General features: G+C 32.3%; 3 pseudogenes; all 3 read right to left on the bottom strand.

Annotated features, from left to right (window-relative positions):
* Nucleotides 1-535: 535 nt before the first annotated feature.
* LOC118614666 lies at nt 536-680 on the bottom strand (annotated as a pseudogene).
* Nucleotides 681-12,626: 11,946 nt separating this feature from the next.
* On the bottom strand, nt 12,627-12,745 carry LOC118613979 (annotated as a pseudogene).
* Nucleotides 12,746-24,652: 11,907 nt separating this feature from the next.
* On the bottom strand, nt 24,653-25,118 carry LOC118613589 (annotated as a pseudogene).
* Nucleotides 25,119-26,020: the final 902 nt, after the last annotated feature.

Genomic DNA, 26,020 nt, shown 5'->3' with positions numbered 1-26,020 from the left:
TTAGGTAGCTTATGCTATCTTTGATTATCAACCTACATTTAGTTGTTATTGTTTGTTTAAATTTTAATCAAATGAGTAATGTCTATAATTCTGTTTTTTAGTAACCTCAGAAAGTAAACTAATGTCTAAGTTTTAATTTATATTTAAATATTTAATGAGACATTTAATATAAATGGTCCTTCAAGCTTTTTATTCTATAATTTCATGAGGCTATAACACACATCTCTGGGGTCATCTGTTGCTCTAGTATGTGATATGTTCTTTGCTTAAAACCTGCCTCCATATCCAGAAGGCTTAGTACATAGAATTTTGTTTGAGGTTAGTGGACTCTCAAAATTTTCTGCCATCTTCTCTCCTATGACTTGTATTTTCTACCCATAAATAAGCCTCTCTGATGTGAGCGAGAAAAGCAGCTACTGAAGTAATACTCTTTTTTTTTTTCTTTAAGTGAGGAAAACCTTGGTTGACCTCACAGATTACAAGGACCTTGTCAGTTTATGATCTTTTTATTTTTTTTTTAATTTATTTTTTACTACGCCTACATCACCTGGTCTTCCCAGGTGGTCTCCCACCCAAGTACTAACCAGGCCCAACCCTGCTTAGCTTCCGAGATCAGACAAGGTCAGGCGCTTCCGAGATTAGACAAGATCAGGCTTGTTCAGGGTGGCATGGCTGTAGACCAAAGTAACACTCTTGAATGCTATTGTGTCTTTCCATGGTGCCAGTTTTGTTGAGTGGAACCTTTTCAGATAAACCAATCGGGCACCCACAAAACACATAGAGATAGGAAGTACAGTCTTACATGAGTGCAGGAATAAAAGTCCCAAGCCACTGGCTACGATGGGTCAGAAGTTCAGTTTTCTGCTCTTAGCACACCTATCCGTGATGCTATTGGGTTAAGCTTGAGCACCGTCTGTCTCAGGTGTTCAGCTTACAAAGTGGGATCCTCGTGCTTGTCAGCTCTTGCAGATAGGCTCTTAGCCAGGACAGTCATGGGTGACGTTTCTGTGATTATAGGCATTAGGGTGGCTGCATTAAGTTACAGTTGACATTGTTGTCATGGCTCCATGAAATCCATTTTGTAAAATCCCAAAGGTTCTCATTTCTTTACATACCAAAGCTAAAGTGTCTAATGAGATAACCACTAGTCACAGGTTGCTATTCTAATATAAATAAAATAAAAATTTAGATTCTCAAGTGTACAATTAGCATTTCCAGTGCTCAATAGCCACATCTGAATAGGGAGAAGATTTCCCTTATTGCAGAAAGTTTTATTTGAGAGTGCCGCTCTAAAATTATTCATGAAATGCCACAATTCTTTTAAGCATAACACATAAAGTCAGAAGTCTGATTTGGGTAGATAAAGAATGGGACTTTTAACCAAAATCATAGCTTCTAATCATTTATTTCTTCTTAACTTAATATCTATGTTCTTAGGTTACAATGTAAGAAAATTCCATCTTCCTCTTCTGTCTCTAGCCTCGGATATCCATAATAATAAAATAGTCATCGTTATTTAGAAGAACTTGTGACATAAATGACTTTAAATGCTTCATGCATTTGCCATTTGCAGAAAAGGAAACTATGCATTTGTCATTTGCAGAAAAGGAAACATTCTTTCTAGTGGAAGAGCCAGAAATATAAAGGAAACCAACTGAACGTGCAATTCTTTATTTGTATCCTATGTGCCACACCAGCTCACATTCTTAGGATACACTGAGTGCCCTGGTAGTAACTTTCCTATGAATCATACCACCTGCTCCTTCTATAACCATGAAGAATAGTTAGCAAATTAAGATCAGAAAAAATCCAGTGTTATATCTAGAATACAGCATGAATATTAACCTAATGAATAAAATGTTAATGAATGTTAGAGAAATGTAAATATTTTGCCACTTTTAATTGTTTTCCAATCTTAAACATAATCTCTAAATATAATATAATAGAATAGATTAAGGATATAGCCATGTTGTTCTTACTAAAGAATTTACATTTTTTGATGTATGTTTCTTTTATTGGTAATGAAACCAATCAAATATATTTTTCTCACAAAATAATTCTCCTTCAAATTTTGCCTGCCTAATGAGGTAAAGTCACTCATTGAAGAAACTGCATGAAAACATCTCACCAATTTCAAACTATAATGTATACTAGATTCATAGGCAGATCTCCAACCCAGTTGGTGAGATTTGTTTTCTTCTGCAGCAGACCAATGTAGGTAGAGATAGGAGTTAAAAAATATTTGTTGCATAAAGTAAAGAGTGATGTTAAATAAAAACCAATAATTGACTACTTCTTACAAAAAGTTGGTAATATTATTTTGTTGTGTTTGTTCTTGTTTATTTAGAGTATTATTTTCTATAATGATGACTATTTAGCTCATGTCACTTCTTGCGTCTAGACATAGGCCACTTTTCATAGTATTTCTTTGATGAAGAACAGCAAATTAGAGAGATTTAATAGGAATCAGCCTGCTTAGGTTTGGCTACCAGCTCTAACAATCCACATGACTTTGGGTAAGTTATATAATCTTTTTACACCACCACTTTCTTATTTGTAGATAGGAATGATAATAATCCTACCTCAGAAAGGTAACTAAATTATAAATTAATATATAATTAAAGGGTTTACAACTGTGCCTAAAGTAATGAAACTTTCATGTTAGAAATTAATCATTTAGAGATGCTTATAAATAAACCTTTTTTTTTTTTTATAGCTAGAGAGCAATAGGCATCGCGATTTATTTATTAACAGGATGGAAACTAAATGTGCTATATAATTTCCTATTTTAGTTTCCTTTAGCTTTACATAGTAAATAGTAAATATGCTACATAATTAAATGTGCTCTAGAGAGTAGTTTATCTTTATAGTTAAAGAGTATAAAACTCCTGTTTTCTTACATTTTCTAAAAAATAAGCACTATATTTATGTTAGTTAGATAAAAAAAAATTTGTAAATTTACTTTTGTTCCTTATTCTAATACCTGATGAAATTTTAAAGTGAGACAATTGTCTTATCTTAAATTAGAAACTCATTTTTAGTTATTTATTAGAAAATCATAATTATATTTGGAGGAAATCTGATATAGTGAACAACCTTAGCTAAAAGCTAATTAGCTAATTGGTTGGTAACTTTGAAATTTATTTTTGTTTCAGAACCTATTTAATAATATTTTTATAGGATGTTTTAATTTTAAAGTAATGCTTGCATCAGTCAAGGTTTGTACAGAGAAATGGAATTCATACTAGAGAAAATTTAATATGGTAATCTGATTTTATATTTGGAGGGCTGAAAAAGTGAAAAAGGATTATCGAGGTAACATAAAGGTAGTAAAAGTAGGAAGTAGCTATGAGCCATAGAAAACAGAATTATCAGAATCCAGAAGCTTAGGGGAGGGGCCAGATAGAGCCAATGCTGAGACACCTGAGGAAGGCATGCTGCCTGGCTGATGCTAGTAACTCAAGAGCTCGGAGAAGGGCACTAAAGATTGGGAACTAAAATTGCTGAGTCGGTAGCATGGTCCAGTTCATGTGGATATGTATGAGAAGGAATAATGAGGTTCTCCTGCTGAGATTGTCGAAAAACCTGATTGTCCAGGTAAAATATCATTGATTGGGCTACGCTGAGAGGTACAGCAATAAATAGGAAAGAGAAAGTATCTTTTCTTCCTGCTTCTAAAATCTCTCTCCTTCCAGATCCCCCTAGTGACAGAGGAAATAAAGGGATAAAGGAGAAATGTCAATTTTGAGGCTCCCAGCTTCAGTGTTACAAAGATGAAAATAGAGTGGTAAACAAAAATTTTATAATTGAAAAAGCTTAAAAATTAGATTATTATAAATATAAATGTCCCCAATGCTAAAGGCTTTAATTTACATCTGTCTATCCTTCCTCCCCCCGCCCCCACACACCTTTCTCTCTCTCTCTCTCTCTCTCTTCCCATCCCCTCCTGCAATAGGGTAAACAATCCTCCTGTTTTCTCCAGAACTTTATTGGTTTTAGCACTGAATACCCTGCATCTCAAGAAACCCCTCATTCCTGGGCAAACTGGGATCATTGGTCACCTTATCCTAAAAAAATAATATTTAAATATCTAGTTTCTGTATGTAAGAGTGAGGGGAAATTGCCAGGTTTGAAGGAGGAAGGGAAACATGTTTTGTTATAAATGAATATATACATTTGTAAGTTAGGCATATCCTCTACCCTGCTTGTTATTATTATCATTTTTTATGACTATCTACAGAGGAACATAAACAAAATCGATGGTTTAAGAGGAGATATAAGAGGATACGTTTTAACTGTTCTTACTTGAGTGAAATACAAATTGTCACTACTTGACTGATAGTTGGAATTGATTTTCTACTGACTAAAAAGCTATACACTGACATGTCACTGTGTGCTAAAACTCAGAGGAACCGAATGTCATAAATTCTAAATCAAATTAATATTGGAAGTATTAGGACGTGTACTAGTTACCGCATTATCCATGGATGGCTAGTTTCTTTCATTGTATTGAAAGATACTTGATAGGACTTATAAGTTCAACTAGAGAGTGTTAACTTAAAATATTAATTTTTTTTAATGTGTGTGGGACTTGGTTAGATAAAGTGTCCTAGTCCATCTGGGTCATGTTGACTGCTTCGTGGTGCTGCCATCTTGTTAAGTATCTGAGCTATCATTCCTTAAAGGACAACTTATGTCATTTTAAACAAATTGATTTTCGACAACACATTTTTCTTTCACAGTCAAATCAGTTTTTTCTGTTTAATCTTATTTCCCATCATAATATTTTTAATGACATTTAAGCCTCTTAAAATATGGTTTCTTAACTTCCTTCTCAACTTTAGTTCCAACTACTCTGTTCTTCATCCTTGTTAGTATGGTAATACCAAGAGCTACTTCAAATGTGTGTTGATTAAGGTGAAGGCTAAGTTAAGATAATTATAACAAAGAGACACAAACAAAAGCATTTCATCTGATGTAACTGTCTAGCTGGTTTAGATTAGTAGGGCAGCTGTGCTCTGTGAAGTCATTCAGGGATCCAGGTTCCTGACTTCCTTTGCTCTTCCATTTATTGGATATAGGGCTCTTCTGCATGGTCCAAGCTGAGATGCAAATAATACACATTCCAGCCTGCAAGCAGAGAAAAATGAGATAAAATTCAAGGTAGTTCATCTTTGCTCAAGTAAGGAAACTGCACAGACGACTCTTGCTAACCTGGCCACTCACAGCTACAAGGAAGATTGGTACCTATAATAGGCAGTTGGGAGGGCCATATCCTCTGGAATAAAAAGAAAATGAATTTGAGGATACAATCAGAAGTTTGTCAAAGAAGGCACTCATTTTATGGAAATTTCAAATTGCCTAAATGAACAGAATCACTTTTCTATACCTTAAACATAAGACTGTTATTGCACTTATCACATTATATTATGTATTTCAATGTCTACCTCAAATAAGAGACTGCAAAATCTTTAAAATAATGGTAGAGGTTTCTTCATTTATGTAGTTCCTAAACTTTGCACATGGTAGATGATCACTTCATGTCATTGAGCTGATTAGAACTGGTTGCATTTCTGTGACAACTAATTAGGTACAGAGATTATAACAGCCTCTTTTTCTGCTATATTAAATTTATTGGGGTGATATTGGTTAATAAAATTATATGGATTTCAAGTGTACAAGTCAATAAGATGTCATATGTGTATCGCGTTGTATGTTCATGGAAACAACTAAAGTGCCCTTCGATAGATAATTGGATAAAGAAGATGTGGTACATATATACAATGAAATATTATTCAGCCATAAGAAAAGATGAAATACTGCCATTTGTAATAGCATGAATGGATCCTGAGATTATTATGTTAAGCAGCCTGACAACTTAAGCAGCCTGACAATTCCAGGCATTAGCATTTATATTATGTTTTCTAATTTTTACTAACATACAAAGAAAAATGACATAGTTTTTTAATTAGTCTACATTACTCTCAGGTCATAGAGCAAAACATAAAAATCCAGCACACTCCAGTGGGAAAACAAGTAATTATCAGAGGAGGTAATCACAAAGAAAGGCAGAGATTGGCAAATGCCTTAAATGTGCTGAAAAACAAATACATATGAGACAGCTATTTTAAAAGGGAATAAATGAAAACATTTTTATAGTAAAAAGTTTAAGAATGAGATAAATTAAAAATAACAGAGATAAAAAGAGAAAATAGTCTTCACTTGCATATCCCTGAAAATAAAGCATTTTTTATTGTCTACTACTTTTGTTAACTAACATCGATCCTTAAACATCAGACTCCTTACCAAAAGAATGGCCTGGAAGAGTTTTGAATTAAACGAAGGACAGGTTTTTCCTGTGAGCTTTGAAACTTATTACTGATTGAGTTTTTTTTGTTGCAATAATGTTATTTTTTCAATCTAAATGAAAACTATGTACCACCGTAGAATTACAGAAGTTAACACTGGTTAACGCTGTGATCAATTTGTGGTTTACTGTTTAAAGGAAGTACCTTCAGTGGGTTTATTGTGAACATTTTATAGAAATATTATAATAATATAGTTTATAACTATAGATTTAATATGACATTGAGCAAGCTGGATCCAAAGTTAAAGAGAAGTAAAGATATGAAACCCTCATAATTTGGTTCAAAAACTCTAATTGCATTTTATGCTATTTATTCTATCACTTGAATGTCTCTGTGATTATACTTTTATCTTTTTTATATGTAGATAAAGTAAGATGAATTTAATTCATTTTCGTGTTAGTTGTACTTGTGATTTTTGAAGGAAACCTAAAATGATAGAACCGAGTTTTCCCTAAACATAAGAATTTTAATTAAAATATAGTTTAATCTACTAAGATTCAATTCTGTCTAGAATAGGAAAATATTTTAGTAAAAATAAATGTAAATTAGAGATTAATTGTTTTGAGTTTTCCCCCAGCTATTTATTTCATTCAAACATTAAGGACTGGGGTCATAAAAAATCTATAAGTTTTTATAGATTTTTATTTATTTTTTTTCTCATATCACTAATTCATTCCACCCTTTTCTAATGAGTTATTGCTAAGTCATTCAAGTGCAAATGTTTGAGACATTATGAAAAGGAAACTAACAATATGATTTAAGACCTTAGAGTTTATAATCTAAAAGATTTATTATGAGAACACCATGCAATTAATTTGTTCACATTTTAATCCTCAAACAACTTAAGGTAGATGTTTAAAATATTTTAAATAGTTTTTTTTTAACAATTATCTAAAGTCACAATAATCATGCATAAAAAAATGGCCTTGACGCTCTTGCGGAAAAATAGAGTAAGTGCATACAGCTCGCTTCATCTGCAGACATGGGCTGGGAAGCGCTATTGACCTCAGTGGGCCCTCTCCTGCTTTTTGCATGTTGGATAGCTGTTGAAATATTCTGGAGTGAGGTGATCAGTTTTTCTTCACATGTCTCTTATTCTGTATTAGGGTAGCCTGGCCATATTCTTATGGTGGTAATGATTGAGACATAAGAGTAAACAGAAATGCACATAGCTTTTGAGATATAAAGTGGAAATCCACTCCACAGAACCCATACCCACAACATTCTCTCAGATCAAAATAGTTAAAAGTTTAGGTCAGTTTTACCCTGTGGGAAGAGCTCTGTTTTTATAGCTACAAAGGCTGCAAAGTCACATGCCCAAAGGATATAGATACAGGGAGAGGTAAAGGATTGTGACCATCTTTAGATTCTATGATATATTTTTTAATATTTTATAATAAATTTCTTTTACACTCATTAGCCAACCAAATCACCTATATGCAGGAATTATGCTGTAACAATTAACTAATGTATTTAACTGCTTTGTATTTTTGAACTATGAAGCAACACATTGTTTCCTAACTAAAAAAAAAAAAAAAACAACTTTATTTTGATGGCATTGACCAGTACTGAGACATGAATTGAGCATCAATGACTTAAACTTCAATAACGTATTGGATCCTGTTTAGTTCTTATTATTTCAAACAAGTAGAAGTATTGTCTGGTAAAATAGTTAGGATTCTTCTATTTAGACAGCCACCTTTCCAATGGGAAGTAAAGTCATAGACCTAACTGGTGATAATATGAATTTGCCTCCATAAGAATTTATAAAAATTATGAAAACAACAATGTGATGTGCAAGTAAATATTAAAATCTATAACTCTTCAATACAGTTCTACAGAACATAATTATAAGTCCCTTAAAGATGTGTAAGAAATGAAATTTCTCTTAATCTCAAACCTAGAAGGAAGTACAATTCTACCACATAGGCAAGGAAATTAAATTATGATATTAATGTTTGCACTGATTAATATTTCTTAGTATCACAAATTGGCTTAATAAAGATTTATCTTTTCAGAATGAAGTTTGTATTAATTCACAAATCTTCAATTATACCATTCCTGCTCTAAACTTATTTTTTGAATATCCTTAAAGCCATGGCTTCTTCTCAAATGTATTACTTAATAAATGACTCTATGATTCCGAAAGTAATTATTGGCTTTTCGTAGATGTAATTTTAGACTTTGTCTATAAAATACCATTCAAATAAAAAGTTAAAAGAAAAATGATGTTTTCTATTTGGAATTTACATTACTGTTTTAATACCGAATTTTAAAAATAATGATCAATTTAGTTTGTTGATGTTCCATGGGGCAGAAGATTTGTCTTGTCACTGTTAGATTCTCAGAGCCAGAGATCGAACCTGGTACGGAGTATGGGTTCAATAAATATTTTTTCAATAAAATATTTGTTGACTAAATGAATGATGTAATTATATAATTTAATAACATTGCTCTTTGATGACTTAATAATCAACAAAGGATTTTCCACTATCCACATAACTGAGAAATAATAAACTCATTCTTTAAGGGCTATCAGATCATTCATAAATTTCTTCAGAATGACACAAATAATTCTAAAATAAAAATCAGAGCTAACTAACTCCATGTTATTTTCAACTTTTGCACTTTTGCAAATTTCTTTTTAGATTCATGGCTGTCTGACCTTTTCACTGTCAAATCAGAATGGTTCCTTTGAGTTACTTTGGCAGCCAAAATGGAACATATTGTTAAATTAAAAACCTAAGTCTACGACTAATTTCAGTGAGTTTACACATTCGAGAATTTGTAAAATTTAGGGGGAAATGCTATTTCTAAACTAGGAAATATATGCCTATTAAATTTTGCCAAAGAAGATCCATAAGCAACATAACTTAGAAAAGTAATAAATTTTCCAATATTTTAAATTTGCTCTTTATGAGATTTCTCAAGGTCAGCAGGACATCATTGTTTTGTTATGCTATTATAAAATCCAGAGTTGGATTCAATATACCAGAAGCATGAACCCCAGATTCTCTATTATTTAAAAAAAAAAAATTGTTGTCAGGTAAATAAAGATTATTCTTAGTGCATTTTGTCTCTTTTATATAGTCGATAGTTTGTTCTAAGAAATGTCATAATAAAATTATAAATTTTATTGTTTTCTTAGGCAAAATCAATTTGATAAGTTACTTAGATTTCTGGGAGAGAGGAGATAGAGGCAAGGTTTAGAGGAGGGACTGATCGGTAGACTCAAATTACTATAAATTTTCTAGTTCTTTGAGTAGATAGTGCATGAGTATCATTGTATTATTATGCTTAATAATAGTATTATGCTTACAACTTATATATATATGTTACGTATCTTTCATGCAAGTAACAAATATTAATAAATGAAGTCATTTTTAGAGACAAAATGTAGTGAAAACTGCTTATAAATGCTAATTATGTTGAACTGTTTTAAACTCTAAAAGTATCTTGCCAAAAGCACACCAGAAGAAACATTCTTCAGATATGCTTCTTGAGAAGAAATGAAATCATAATTTTTGTATATGAAATTTCTACATATTATTTAATCAAGATATGAGTAACATTGTTTCCTGACAATTTGGGAGAAATCAATGGAGGATTTTCTACAGTCTTCATAATAGTAAACGATAAAAATATGATTGAAAGGAAATGCCCATCATTTGCATGTGGAATATGCAGAACAAAATAAATGAATAAACAATACAGAAAAAGACTCACGGATACAGAAAACAAGCTATCGGTTGTCAGATGGGTGTTGCAGGGTCTGAGTGAAAAAAAGGTGAAGGGATTAAGAAGTACAAATCGGTAGTTACAAAATAGTCACGGAGATATAAAGTATAGCCTAGGGAATATAACCAATAATATTGTAATAACTATGCATAGTGCCAGGTGGCTACTAGACTAATTGGGAGATTACTTTGTAAATTATATAAATATCTAACTACTATGCTATGTGACTAAAACTAATCTGAAATAATATTGAACGTCAATTGTAACTGGAAAATGAAAATCATTTTAAAAATGAAAGAAAATGCCCATTTATTTTATTTATAGCTAATTTTAAAGGGAATTTAAAATCAAGGATACACTTAAGAAACAATGTATATGTAATTTATGACCATCTTTACCCATAAAGATGGCATTAAGAAATTGTATGTGCATACATTTTTTTATTGGATAGGTGCATCATACTAAAAGGAAAAAAAAAGTAATTATCAATGATTAATTTGGGCAATTAAATAAACTCAACAATATACATAGGTTATAAAGAAATTACAACTATAAACTACAATATATAATTTAATAAAATTGTTATAATATAATAAAGTTACATATACATGAAATACAGAGTTAATGTTGAGACAAAATTAAATTGAATTGATAAAAATATAATTGAGTGAATTAGTTTTCAGATAGTTAGGAAATTTAGCTTTCTTTACAAAAAAAGTGATATGAATTGTTAAAATACAATATATTTTAAAATAAAATTAATTTTGACAAATTGCAGTAAGTAATATATTAACTTTGCATTATGCTGGACATAACATTGTAAAATATAAATGATGCATGGATTCTCAAAAATTGTTCTGTATTATCATTTATATTTTCCTTTTTATTTTAGAAAATAAATTGGCATTTTTTCATAACTTACCACCTCTTACTGACCTTAGACAGATGTTTACTCATTGCAAGTGAGAAAAAAAAAAATCAATTCACATTATTTAAATAAAATAAAACAAAATAAAACAAAACAAATAGCATTTACTGACGTGTGTAATAAGTTAAGAATAGGTATTGGATTTTAGAATTGCTGGGTCTAGGAATTTAACAATGTCAGAAGGGCATCAGGCCTCCCTGTCCCCTGATTCAGCCTTACCCTGTTTGGGGAAATATAATTAGGTCATCTCTACCTACAGAGTGAGAATGATGACTACTGGAAGATGGGTAGATCTAGCCTTATATTCTCTCAGAATGGTCAATTTGATAAAAAGTGAAGGCATGTTTTCCAATAATTCTGGAGAAGTTCCCAGAGCCAATTCCCATTGACCTTTAGTCACACTGCACATATATCCCTGAAAAATGGTTCTCAAAAGGAAAACCAAGTACAACCACCAAAATAAAGATAAATGAATTCTAGGCACAAAAGCAACGAATTAAAATGCTTTTATAGTCTTTAGCCCCTAATACTCAAACACACATTTTTTCCCACAAGTACAATTTTTAAAATGGTTCTGTTTTAATATAATTCACTCACTACTTCTATTATATTTCTGACAACTCTTTTTTTTTTGTTTTTTTGTACCAAGAAAAGTTACTATTTCATAATATAGATCTGTACACATCACTAACATCTCAAAAACTGTTTTTATTATTGCATTCAGAAAATAAAGTTTTTCATTCAAAAACATTTATTCAGGGCCTGCTAATTGTTAGGTTACCGTATTCGCACAGAGGCTACCAAAATAGATAAACTGGATCAGGTCTCTGTCATCAGGAATTTTTAAGTCCAGAAGAGGACACACTTTACCATATAATTGCAGCAAAAAGAAATATATAATTTCCAAAAGAGTTTGGAAAATCCTATGCTAGCTCAGGGCCAGAGTCTATATACAATCCAGAAAGTGAGAGAAAGTATTAGGAGTAGCTTCCCAGAAAAAGTGGCATCTAAACTGAGCCCTGCTTGATAACAGGAAATTTTATTGGTGTCTGTGGCAATAAGTGTTCCAGATAAAAGAAATAGCAGTTCTAAACACCCAGAACTAAGTGTAAAAATAGTGATTTGAGGAATCAGAAGGTGTTTAATACAGCAGCATCATAAAATAAAATATAAGGGGATGCTTGGAGGATAATGTTAGAGAATTAAAGAGGATGGGTTATAAAAGGACTTTTAAATGCTCTATAATATGCCTTTTTTAAAATGTGTCTTTTCGGTACTCATCTCTCATTATGCCTCATAGCACTTTCTTCTCTCAAGCATCATAAAAGTCAGAAAATCTGATACACTAAAAATAATTCTGAATAGCTCAATTTTCTTACATAAAAAACTAAGATAATGAGAGTGTCTATGTCACAAGGTCATTGTGGATTAACTGGGTAATACATAGAATCTACTTAGGGCAGCACCCGATTCATACCTGATTAGTTACTGTTATTATTGTACCAGAAATCTGTCTTAGATTTCTCCATTTCTTTACTTTTGACAGAGCTTGTTTGTTTGTCAAGAATTTTTTTTTTTTTTTTTTTTTTTTAAGCCTACAGCACCTGGTCTTTCTAGATGGTCTCCCATCCAAGTACTAACCAGGCCCGACCCTGCTTAGCTTCCAAGATCAGATGAAATCAGGTGTATTCAGGGTGGCATGACTGTAGAAAAGAATTTCTTTCTTCCCTGTATCTGAAGTCCATCTCTACATTATTACCTCTGAGAATATTTCTTATATCTTACAACCCTCCTAACTCATATTTGGACTTTATGATATGCAACTTTTAATGCAGGTTGTCCTGAGATAAAAAATCATGTGTATGTATATTTTCTAACTATATTGTCTATGCCCTCTGTAGGCTTTTTTTTTAAATCAATGTTTTCCATGGTATTTAGCCTAGTGATGTGTTGATATGAACGTACATGTTTTTTTTTTCTTAAATTTGAAATGAATCCAAATATCAGAAGTAAAATAAATAAGAAATTCAAAATCAACATACACACAATATTGAAAATTAATACTGAAAAAAATTCATTCATATGAAACTCTGGTTATAAATTCCTAGAGTTCATAAAATGCATGAGTGTGTGTGTGTGTGTGTGTGTGTGTGTGTGTGTACATACATATATATAAATATATATACTCAATTAAATAATTATAACTAAAGCTTACCTATGTTAAGTGCTATGTAAAACAGCCCAATAATGAAGATTGAAAGATTTGAGAAGTTTTCTTATAATCTGATAGATTGAGCTGAAATTTATATTTTTATGATATATAATCAAATGGTTAACTATTGAAATCCATAGAATAAACTAGATGTAAAGTGGTAACATTAAGTGTGATTAAAGAATCAAATACTTTTAAGCACTTTTAGAAAGACATTTACAATCAAATAGATAAATAAAGCCAAGTGGTGCTTAGAATCTTATTTTGCTATGCTTATTTCAGTTAGCTGCTATGTAATCAATTAACAGGATTTTAGTTCAAGGAGGTATGTGAAATTGAAAAATAGAAATTGTCATTTCTCTAAATATTATTGAGTAACTCAGCATGTAATTAACTCTAACTGTCCTACTGCCTAAATATTTAAAACACACTCATATAGTAATATTCAAGTACTGATCTAAACTCCTTAGATGAATTATTTCATTTCATCTTCAAAACACCACTTCCACCATTATTACCATTTTACAGGTGAGAATATTAGGCCACAAGGTTAAGCAGCTCACTGTAGCTCAAACCATCAGTAAAAGACAGAGCCAATATTTCACCCAGACATCATGGCTCCAGAGTACAAACTAAAACACCATGGTGTGCTCCTTATGATTTTTAAAATATGCCTAACAGAAAATGGGAAAGAAAAAACTAAGAGAAAAGAGATGACTACCTAAATTAACAAATTTAATTCAACCAGAATGTTGTATTACTATGCAGACATTAACATCATTTGAGGTTAAAACTGTCCCCACATATGTCCGCCTGTTTTAGGTATTACTTTGACATCCACTCTTCAGGCTATAGCTATTTTGTCATAGTTTTATTTATATATTGATTTTTTAAAAATGTTACCTCCAACCATAGACTGTTCCTGAATGTTATAAGTGGTAGTAATCAATAGTCACTACAACATATGAAATGTGTTAAAGGCAATACCTATAAAGTTGTTTTTAATAGGCACACATGTTCATATCAATTGGTATATTCATTGTTCTCTGTCACTGAAAATAACAGATGAATTTATATATGTTTACTTATTGCATGTTTCCAGCCAAATGCCCTGAACATTTTCTTTCAGACGAGACTAATTCATCCTATTCACAATTTCCAAAACCAAGTACTTTTACATTTACTTCAACACGATAAATTATAGAATCAATATTTTTATCCCTGTTTTTCTATCATCTTTTTTTGTTGTCTTTCTACTTGTTTGCTTCTAAATCTGTTTAATCTGTTTTTAAGTTCTGTATCTTTAACACTTTCACAAGTACACTTCAAAGATAAACATTAAAACTAGTGGTTCCTGAATTGAGACAGAATTGAAATGGCTTCCAATGTATAGCACACAAGGTTTTTTATGCCTTTTCTTATTAGTTGATTTCCATGACTGGAAGGAAAAGGAAAAAAATGTTTTGCATGTGTTTCTATGTGAGTCATGTTAAAGCATATTTGAGCAAAAATCTATTTGAATCAGACAGCATACACCAAGCTGTTCATAACAAAAGTTTTTTATAGGTGGGAAGGAACAAGAACAAGGCAAAATGCATATACATATATACCAGACAAAAAAAAAAAATTAGTTTTGCAAAGTTACTTTTCTTTAAGGGATGACAGGGAATTTATCTGGCAGATTATCTAACTAGCGCTGATCAGACCATTCCTAATTAACTACTTTAAAATTCCATTGCTGAGAGAGCCGAAACTGTAATTAAGTAAAATCTTGGTTTGGTAATATGTGGCTTACAGAATAAGTGACTCGATTTGGGGCCTGTTGCCTTATTTTTAAACACTCATGAGAAGCTATTCAAGAGTGAATATCAAAGTGTTAAGAGGAAGAAGTACAATGGATAAAGAAAAAAAAGACTACAAAAATAAAGACACAAAAAAAACTTTATTAAAAACATGTTATTGGCTGTTTGAAAAATCTTTTGATTTAAGCACATTTCCAAAACTATAAAATGAAAACATGTATATGCTGGCTTTGAATACTATTCAGCCAGCCAATAGACAGGCAGCTTTTCTCAGCTCTAAAAATGGTAAATTTTTAAACATTCAATGACATTACAGTACATTGATGTGATTATATAAAGATGGTTGGAAAAGTTATTGTTATGGATCAATGGAAAAATCTATTAAAATCTGTTTGGCAATTGCAACTTTAGGAATGAGATTAGTTATAAGAAAGGGTTTGAGAGGTTCTTAAAAAATATTCTGGGACACTGATGTTCAGAGATGAATTCTTTATTAGAGAAATCTGAAGCAATTGTCACTTTAAAAAATAATATTGCAATCTTATTTTTCCAAAGCTAATATTTAAAATGATGTATTAATCCTATTACTATCCCTTTTTATAAAAGATTTTAAAAGTAATAATAATCTTCCCTCAAAAGTCACCTAAGAGAGAATATTGAACACAATTTATTTTAGGATATTTTACTGCCCTCTAGTGTGCAGAAATTAACAATAGAGTTTATTTTCTAAATATATAATTGTTCTCAAAATGCAAGTTTTTAAAAATGGCAACTTTAGACAAGTATTAAGTGGGTAAAAAAATGTTGCTTGGAAAACAAATTAGAACCAGAGGTCAGTTCACACTAAATATAAAACCTAACAAAATGCAAAGTTTTTTTCTATTTTATTCAACTTAGATTCAATAGCTCCTCCTCCCCTTCTCTTTGATGGCTATACAGCCCATCTCATTTACATAAATCCATTTCCAGATTTCAGATATCCAGGCAAGTTAGACTGTTGACTGCTCTTCTAATACAGTGAGTTCCATATTTTCTCCCGGATGCATGTGAAACAATGTGTGCATATTGCTAAAATGGGTGCCTTCTCTGAACCTATTAGCTTCCAACATACTGAAATAGTTAAATTGTGATTAGGGAAGTTGGTTTGTGCCAAGTAAAAGGATCTTAATGTAAAGCCTCCTGCTACTCCCACTAATGGATTTTTTTTTCCCCAAATAGGGATATTCAGGAGACGCAACTAATCAAAAAAAAAAAAAAAAAAAATGTAGACTCAATGAAGGATCAACAGAAATGTATAAGAACAACTTAAATTAGATTTGGAAAAACATTTTGGGGGAGTCTTTGGAAATTTAATTCATAGAATTGAGGATAACTATTCTTTGTCTACCAATGACCAATATTGACCAATAGACTTGATTATGCATTAGAAAAGATATGATGAAGAATATCTCACAGTATTGTTTTAATTTTCTATGGTGAATCCATGACTTTAAAATTAGAATGCATTCAGATAGAGACCATAGCCCAGTTCACACTATTAGAAAATCTATGAATGTCTTTCAGAACTAACTTATATCACCTTTTTTTTTTATCATGTTTTTACTGAAAAGTGAATGACAGCAAAATTGAGTGATTACAAATAGCCCTGTGGTTTTTAATGTCAAAAAAAGGAATACTAAAGATCAAGAATCGTTATTGAATACCAAATGCCAAATAATAATATTTTACTTGGCAGTGCTGTATTCTTAATATTATCCAAATTGTATAAAAAATCATCTCCCTAAAAATCATAAAGAATTATTTTGTCCTTATGTTTTGGCAAGTCTCCTGTATGTTTCCTGTGTAGTTTTGGGATGAAATCATAAAGTTTAGGGAATTGTAGCATCAATGGAAAACACTTTTATACATTTTAGAATGTAAATGAAATTTGGGTTGATACTTTTAATATTTTAAGATAAATTATTAATAAGCATGTTATTCAGTCAATTTTCTAATTATTCTCAGTTAACATAATACTCTACATGTTAGTATACATTTTATAATAAGTTAGAACAAATTTTCTAATTTGAAAATTATTCACACATATTGTAGGGTTACCAAGTGACTTAAACATCCTAGTTATTTTATTCGACAGCTGGGACAAGTGAGGAAGTATAATTATATCTGCTGTTATAGTTAGTGGCAGGAAAGGTAGCATCAGTATTCACTTCCATAGGGCAAGTTTCAAGTTTCATGTTTTCTTATATTTGTTTCTATATGCTATTTCCCTACTCCCAGATAACTGAGAATACGAGAAATTAGAACAGTTTTGAATGCAACCATCTTTTTTATACCCTGAGCATCGTAGAGAGAGATTCCTGTTAGCTGAGTGTCTGTACCATGCACCAGGTATCCTCTGTACACTTTTGTGGTGTTAATCTTTTATTCCTCATAATAGTCATTTGAAGTGAAAAACATTAGCTTCATTTTAAAGATGAAAAAAAAAAGCGGTTGAGAAAAAAATCAACATCTTTCATGTATTGAGCTTTTCCTGGTTGGCAGATACTGTCCTAAAATCTTTCTGAAAATAATTATTTTTAATCCTGATGGCAACACAAAGACATAGGTTTTATGGCTCCAATGTTACAGATGAAACAACTACTTTAAAGAAATTAGTACTTTTAACCTTGTTTACACAGCTTTCAAGTAGTAAAACTGAGACTCCGTCTCAGATCAGTCTGATTATAAACTTTGTTCTCTTACTAGTGTTAACAGTGTGAATTATTAAGAACAATTGGAGGGTGTAAGCATTGCTGCCCTCACTCTCATCTCCAGGAAAAAGACATCGTTTCTTTCCTTCGTTTACATTAAAGCAGATTGAGGGTAGATATCAAACTGAAACTCAGATTTATGGGAGCCAAAGTTTATTTTAGACAAGAATCCTTTGAATAACGTTAAACACTAGGACTAAGGTTCCCAGACTTGGCAAAGATCCATATGCCCAAATTTGTTATAAAGTTATAATGTTATCCAATTTAAAAGGAACAATGAATTAATGAGAAAAGGCCAAGAAAAGTCAGACCAGCATAAACAAAAGGAACCTTCCCAATCCTGTCTGATCTCGGAAGCTAAGCAGGGTTGGGCCTGGTTAGTACTTGGATGGGAGACTACCTAGGAAGACAAGGTGCTGTAGGTTTAAAAACAAAACAAAACATAAACAAAAGGCTAAAGATGAATAGTGACAAGAAAGGAGGGCAGGCTACAGAGATCTTGCTTCCTAGAGGAATAATCAGATTTTATCCACTGTTATCCGGACCACTTTCAAACTCCTATTCTACTTTGCATCCATGCTCAGTTATATCTTCACCTTCTGGAAAGATCAGTGTTCTCTTCTGCTTCTCCAACGAAGTCTTCTCTTATCCTAAGTCCATATTAGGTCCCACATCTTAAATTTCCTGAAATACCCAAACTTCCTCTTTCATAACTCTAATTACTTAATTCTTCCTCTTTATCTAATAACCTCCTCTTTACAAGTCTGCCTCTTAATCATACAGAAAATTTTATAAAGACAAGTTCTATGTATGTCTAGTTCTTGGTTCATCAGTATTCTACTGCATTTGGGACATTGTTGAACAGACAAATGGATATGAATCTGCTCTCACTTTCACAGTGGATCATAATTACAATTTCAATATAAATGGATGTTCTTATGAATTTATAAACTTCTTAGGATAGAGAAGAAAGAGGAACTAGATTGCCTTTTCCTTTAAACATTCAAAGTCTAATTATAGAATAAGTATTTATAAAATATTATGGAATAAAAATGAATATGAAACAATTTTAGTCCAGGCTGTATATAAGTGCTAGATTGTTCCTAGGTCACCATTTTTTTTTTTTTTTTTAGTAAATAGGAACAGAAAACAGTTTTAGTATATCTTTATTGATTCCATTAATATTTTTTTAAATAAAAACAGTTTGTCTTAGTCTTTATTTTCTCCTAGTGGTCAAAAATATATTACAGCCCTTAACTTATTCAAATAAATAATACCCACATCTACATGCAAAACATTTAGATCAAACTAAAAGGTTGACATTGAGTATATGAAAGGTGCATACTTATGAAATCTTTTGTTCTAGACTAACTTCCTGCTAAAATTTGCATATTTTCTTCAAATATGTTCTAAGTTATTCATGGTGATATAACTCGGATTAAAAAATCATAACAATAACCATGTACTCTCCACGATGAGCGAGTAAACTGCAGTTGAAGGCACACTGGGCAAGTTTAATTGAATGGTTATGTGGTAACTACACATTCAGTTTGGCAAGAAAAAGAATTCAAAAGATATACTTTCTTGACTTTGGAGCTTTCAGAATACTTTAACATCTATGATTGTCAAAAACAAAAAAGAATTTGTGCTATACTAGTCTGCCGTAGAGAAATGATCTAACTTAATTTATTCTTTATGAAATCAATTTTGTGACATTTACTCACTATCAATTTATATTTATAAATCAGCCATGAAATGGAAAAAAATTGATTGTATTATTTTACATTTTGAACTTATTGTCTATATTTTGTTCTTCCTAGTAAAACAAGTCATTCAAATAAATTCAATCAGGCTTCCCTCCACTATCTGATGAATACAGATAATATTTTTGAGACTCTAAGCCAAAATAAATCATCATTTTAACTGAACTGACAGTGAATGATGTAAGTATCAGATCTTAATAATAGAAATCATTGATATTCAATAGACTAACTAGATAGATAGAGGCATCAAGTAATAGAAAAAATATTATAAAAACAAATAGATAAAGGTTTATCTCTCCATGTAACAAGAGCTTCATATGTAAACAGTCCAGCGATTATATAGCTGGTTAAGAAAGTAAAAAGAAAATAACTTTTTTTGACTAAAAATGACAAAACAGTGTTCCTTCTCTCTGCTGCACAATCTTTATTATCTGACTTTTGTCCTCAGATTTGCAAGATATATCATTATTTTGATGTATGTAACATCGCACCACTAGGAGAAAGAAAAGCTTAGTTCAAGGCACTTTATTCTGGTTTTTAACATTTGCAGCCCTGCATTCTCTATGGTAGAATTAGTCAATGAAGAAGGAAATTGAATATCAAGGTATAATTGGTCAGCTTCCATGTCAGCCACAACTTTGTCCTCTCTCTCTCTCTCTCTCTCTCTCTCTCTCTCTCTCTCTCTCTCTCTCTCTAGCTCTAGCTCTATCATCTCTATCTCTATCTCTATCTCTATCTGTATCTCTCTCTATCTCTATCTCTATCTCTATCTCTATCTCTATCTCTCTCTATCTCTTCCTCTATCTCTCCTCATATATACATGTTGTCAGGTGCTGAAGATTGAGTTAATTGCTATTATCAAACTCTACAACATTCTGCTTTTAATCTTCCTGGTTATTTCCTGTTATCCTCTTATCTCGCTATTCACTTATTCTCCCAGTTGACACTTCCAGCCTGTTTAATATGTGCAGCTTTCTGTTTGTATGTGTTCCTATAAATGTTTATTTCTGTTTTTATATGTAAAAAATAATTTATAGGCATGATACTGTACTATATATCTCATTTCTCATCTTACTCTTACACAAAACACTATGTTTTTAGGTAAACATTGTACAAAATAAAAATTTAAATGTTAATGTAGAATTCTTAATAAATGTTTAAAGTTTAGTTACTTATTCAATATATATTTATTGAATACCTACTATGTGTCAGGAACTATTATAAGTACTATGAATACAACTTTGGACAGCAAAAGATATATTTATTAAAATGTCCTCTTGAGCTTACATTCTAGTAAAGAAGGTAGAGGAAAAAAAAGTAAATTATTAAGCTATATAGTGTGTAAGATAGTAATACAAACCGAAGAAAACAAATTAAGCGAGAATTAGAGATTAGAAGAGTTTTGGGCAGAAATAGGATAAAAGACAGAATAGTAAGATGTAATTTTAGACAAAGGTGAAGACAGCCAGGGAAAATGAAACTAAGAAAGCGCCATGTGAGTAAAGATCTGAAATGTAGATACAAGTTGTGTCGATATCTGGGAGAAGATGATTCCAGGCAGCAGGACAACTAAGAATACAAGTGTTAGGGAAGGAGCATGACTAGTCTGGTCAAAGAACACGAGGCAACGTGTAGCTGTAGCAAATGGAGGGGAAAGGAGAGGATAGGAGGTGGAGATGTGAGAGAATAGAAGGAAATAAATTGTATAAGGACTGGCAGGATATCATTAGAACTTTGACTTTTGCTTTGAGGCAGAAAGCTCTTGGAAAGTTTGAGCTGAGGAATAAAAGTGATCAGGCTTATTTGACAGGATAATTGTTCTGCCTTATTAAAAACAGATCAAAGGTAAGCAACACTAGAAACAGAGGGATACATTGAAAAGCTATTAAACTAATGCAGATGAGACATAATAGGTACTTGAGAGAAAATAATGGCAGAAAAGTGGTGAAAATGTGTTAATTTTAGATATATTGTGAAGAGTAGAGCTAAGCAGAATTTGTTTGTGAATTACATCTAAAATATGAGTATAAAGAGGTGTCAAAATGATTCCAAGATTCTTGTCTTGAGCCAAAAGGAATAGAATCATCATTTATAGAGATGGAAAAGTCTGTGAGAAAGCAGAAATTGGAAAGAACATGAGGAAGTCATTTTGAACTTTTAAATTTGATATGCCTATTAGAAATCCAAGTGGATATACTGACTGAACAGGTGTATAAACAGGTCAGGTTACTCTTACCTGTGTAATATGTGGCTAAGACCTGGATCTCTGACTCCATCAGCATCTTTTTATCAATTACTATGCAGTAGGTCCCAAACTGGACATTTCATTGCAGTGGGCCGGAGTAGTCGGTTCTCCATAAAACCTCATGGCTATGTCACAAGATCACGATTAATGTATATGATATATTAATGCTACACCAAGGATGGATTACATATAGTTCTATCTCTATGGAGCTGGAGAAACAAACTACATAATATAGAGCAATTTAACTTACCCCACAATGTAGTAAAGTCTAAAGATAAGTCACAACATTGTGTGAGCGGAACCTACTCCATTCCTGTCTCTCATGTTAGAGGCAGTTTTCATCCATTTGCGCTGGATAATTTTTTCTTCATTGGCAAAATAATTACAGGCTTGATAAACTCATTAGAAAAGCATGGTTTGGACCATTTTTTTCTCTCAAGATATAATTTTTGTGTTACATAGGAAAAAAGGATCATCTGTCAGTTATGCTCTAAGTCTTTATACCTTGCTATCTTGCTACTTACTAAGTTTTGATCTTTTCTATTTGCAAATGGAGTGTCCAAATAAGGATAGAAATGCTGTAAATTAATATTGTCATTATTGTCAATCTTCTTCATTACAAAAGAGCAGGGCAAATTACCTTGCTAGGGGAAGGATTGACAGGGTTGGGCTTAGAGAGAAATACTGTGGATAAAATCTCTTTTTTGTCTGCCATTTTTAGAACAAAAGAAAAGAGAAAACTGCACCAGTTTTTAAACAATTCAAGGAAAGTCTCCCACAAGTTAAGTGAGGCAGCAATGTGGGTAATTAATTACCTGATTACAAAAAAGCAGCTTCTCTTCTAAGGGAGTGAGATGGGCAGCTTTTAGAAAAATGCCTTTAATGTTTATGCATACTAGAGGGTACCCAACGGTTTCATTATAATTATCACTAAAAAACCACCAAATTCACTATGATCTCCCTCTCTTCAGAAGAGCTATGTTTATGCTTCAGCTACCGTGTCCTCAGTGAGGAGCAAAGAAGAACAACACTACTTCAATGAGTGTATGCCAGGCAAAATTCCATTTGCAAATAGTTAAGTGACCTCTCAACCATTTCTCAGCCCATACATGCAAATATGTACAAATTGTTCCACAGCTCCTATTTAGGTCAGCTCACGAGATGTTTAAACTAGACATGAAAGCCTTGCTTATCAAGGATGTCCTGTGCAGCATTTCTCTGTTAACAATATATCACTCGAAAGTGATGTAGGCATTGCTGAGGGCTGGGAATGCAAAGAAGATTAAGGTAGAGCCACAGCTATAGTACAAATATTCATAACATTTTAAATGAAATCCAGAAATACTGTTTTTTAAATATTATGTGAATCAAAAACTGAAGTAGAGGAAGATTTTAACCTTCTTTTAGAGCACTCATGGTCTTTTAACATCTAGATCCAAGGCAGCCCTATCTTCTGTCATCCCTGCTCACTGTGGGCCATCTGGTTGATGTAGCCTATAACTCCTTAAACTCACATTCACATTTCAATTCTCATCCGAAATATCCTTTCTCTATTTGAAAATGATCTAATTATATTTTTTTGTCTCTGTCAAATGTTACATACTTTTGGAAAAAAAATATTGCCTGTTTCCAACAATAAAGTTAATGGCGCTGTTTAAAGTACCCACAAAGCACCGATAATAACATTCATTATATTGTACATTGTATTCTAATAGTTCTTTAGTAGTCCGTCTTATTTGATCTGAAAATAGTTACTTGTTTATAAATGTCCTTTTCTTCTAGATTTTTTCATTTGTTTAACAAAATGCAAATTGCGTACATTCTGGTCACTGCTATTTATATGTGTTGGGGGAAAGGGATATGCTTTTGGTTTATTTTAGTGTACTGACTGATCTGTCAGAGCTAACACTGTGACTCTGGAAATTCAAGTAATGTAAAGAGAGCCTACTGTTTTATTTCCTGAAGGCATCCAAAGCCCCTGGAAATACAGTAAAATGGAAAACATATATATATAGAATTATTCACCACTTAATGCTTCAATAAAATAATGTGATTCTGAGTAATAAAAGACCCTGAGAACAAAGAAAAAAATTTGTTCAAACAGCCGCCTGCTTGTAACAGTAGGTAAAGCCAAGATGATAATGGCCTTCAGAACTTTAAATAATGTACTTTATTTTACTCTGCTGACATGCTCTCAAAATATAGTCTGAAGACTTTTCTAATAGCCCTCATGAACAAGAATAACCTAAAAAATATAAGATGTTTTCTGTGTTTTATCTAAGAACAAGGCTACTAAAACTGAACTTGGTTTAACTGAACAAATGGTATACTAGACACTCTTCTTACTTCTGATTTGTTTTTTTCTTCTATATTTTTTCCCACAAACTTCAAATTTCCCTATGATTTAATTAGATTTTAATGCACTCTTTCGGAAAGGATTTACATTCTGATGGCTTAAATTAAACCACAGACATGACTTAGGACATTATTTACTAGAAATGTGCACATCATAAAAATTTTCAACTGAGATTTAATATAAATTGAGTCAAAAATAGAGTTTGTATATTTAAAAATTAAATAACGCTTTAGTTATGCTGAGAACTAGGCAGTCTGAATATGTTCTCAGTATTAAAAGAAAGATGATAACAACTTATAAAATTCAGGAAGGAAGAGTAAAACTGCTGCAAATTTTGATTCTTTTTTACTTATCTACTAAGAGATAAACTCAACTACCTAGTCGCAAGAGTATGAAAAATCCCAGTAAATTGCAATAGGTCATTGACTACTCTTACTATTTTTTTATGATAAAAAAATTTTATATTCAAAATTAGCCACCTGAACTCAGGTTATATGATTACAATTTTGTTGGAAACATCCAAAGCATCATAGTCAGGAGCCAGTTGAACATATGCTTTCTCTCCATCAGCCCTGATCAGGGTGCTGACTTTGGCCTCCTCAATGTCATAGAGGTTCTTTACAGCTTGTTGGATCTTGTTGGCCTTGACAAACACTATGAACACAGAGTATTATTGTCTTCTATCTTCTTCGTGGCTGACTCGGTAGTCATCAACTTGGCAACGGTATAGAGGTCAAGCTTGTTCTCCTGGGGGTACTCTTCTGAGGATATTTGGACTGTCTTTGGAGAAGCAGTATCTTTGGTCATCAGAAGGTGGATGATGTGCATATCCTCTTGTTCTTGCGGCCGTAGACATCTTTCATCACTGCTTTCTTTACCCTTAAAGCCTTTGCTTTGACTTCAACTTTGGAGAAAGGCACAAGGGCTTCATTCTTTGTTTTCAGTGCAATCTTCATGAAAAACCTTTGCTAACTTTTATTAATGAAAGAAGCACCCCTTTTCCAGAGTTTTAACACTCTGCAGATTCTTGTATTACTCTTCAATTTAATCAATTTATTTATTCTAATTATCACTTCCATTACTGCTAGCAATTTATTCTGATGGTTAAACATGAGTGAAGATTGAAATGCTTATGTTCCTTTAAATAAAAGGATTTTTTTCTTTGAAGACAATTGTTACAACTTAAACTTCTTTTAAAGTAAACATGGGATTTTTGGAGAAACATAGCAGAGTGAGAGATGTTTCCAGATCTCTCCCCTTCAAACAACAATAAACAGAACATATAAAACTCAACAAAAAACACCCAAACTGCACACTAGCATGTCTGAGTGTGGGATCTGCACATAAGAGCTACCATAGGTCAGAACCTTAGATGTCAGGAGGTGGACCAAGAGAAATAAAGAAGCTATCTCTCACAGCTGGAGCTCCTTGCAGGAGGAGGAGAAGGGGAGAAGGAGTAGCGAGTTCTCTGAACAGCTCTGCCTGGGAATGCTGTGAGCTCCCCACGGCAAGTGGCAGGACCGTCATCAGGGCAGAAAGCAGAGAAGCAGATGGCAGAGAAACAACAGTTGATTTTTACTGGCTGAGGTTGCAAAACGAAGGCTGTACAACAGCCCACAGCTCCCAACCCAAAGGGCCCCTGCCCTCATGTCCTCCGAGACCAAACACCACAGATCCCCAGGGGAATCTGAGGAAAAGCTGCCAAGATTGTTGCTAACACTGACGGGGACTGAAACTAAGGGTAGTGAGCTTGATTAAATATGTACAAGAAAATAAAAGGCATCATTAAGACATTATGTAAAGCAGGTATCCCATAGGCTTAGACGCCACCTACTGAAATCTAAAAGAAAAATACCTT

The sequence above is a fragment of the Rousettus aegyptiacus genome, unplaced genomic scaffold, assembly GCF_014176215.1.
Source record: "Rousettus aegyptiacus isolate mRouAeg1 unplaced genomic scaffold, mRouAeg1.p scaffold_m13_p_2, whole genome shotgun sequence".
NCBI lineage: Eukaryota > Metazoa > Chordata > Mammalia > Chiroptera > Pteropodidae > Rousettus > Rousettus aegyptiacus.
The sequence above is the reverse complement of the archived record's forward strand: the minus strand, read 5'-3'. Positions and strand labels throughout refer to the sequence as shown.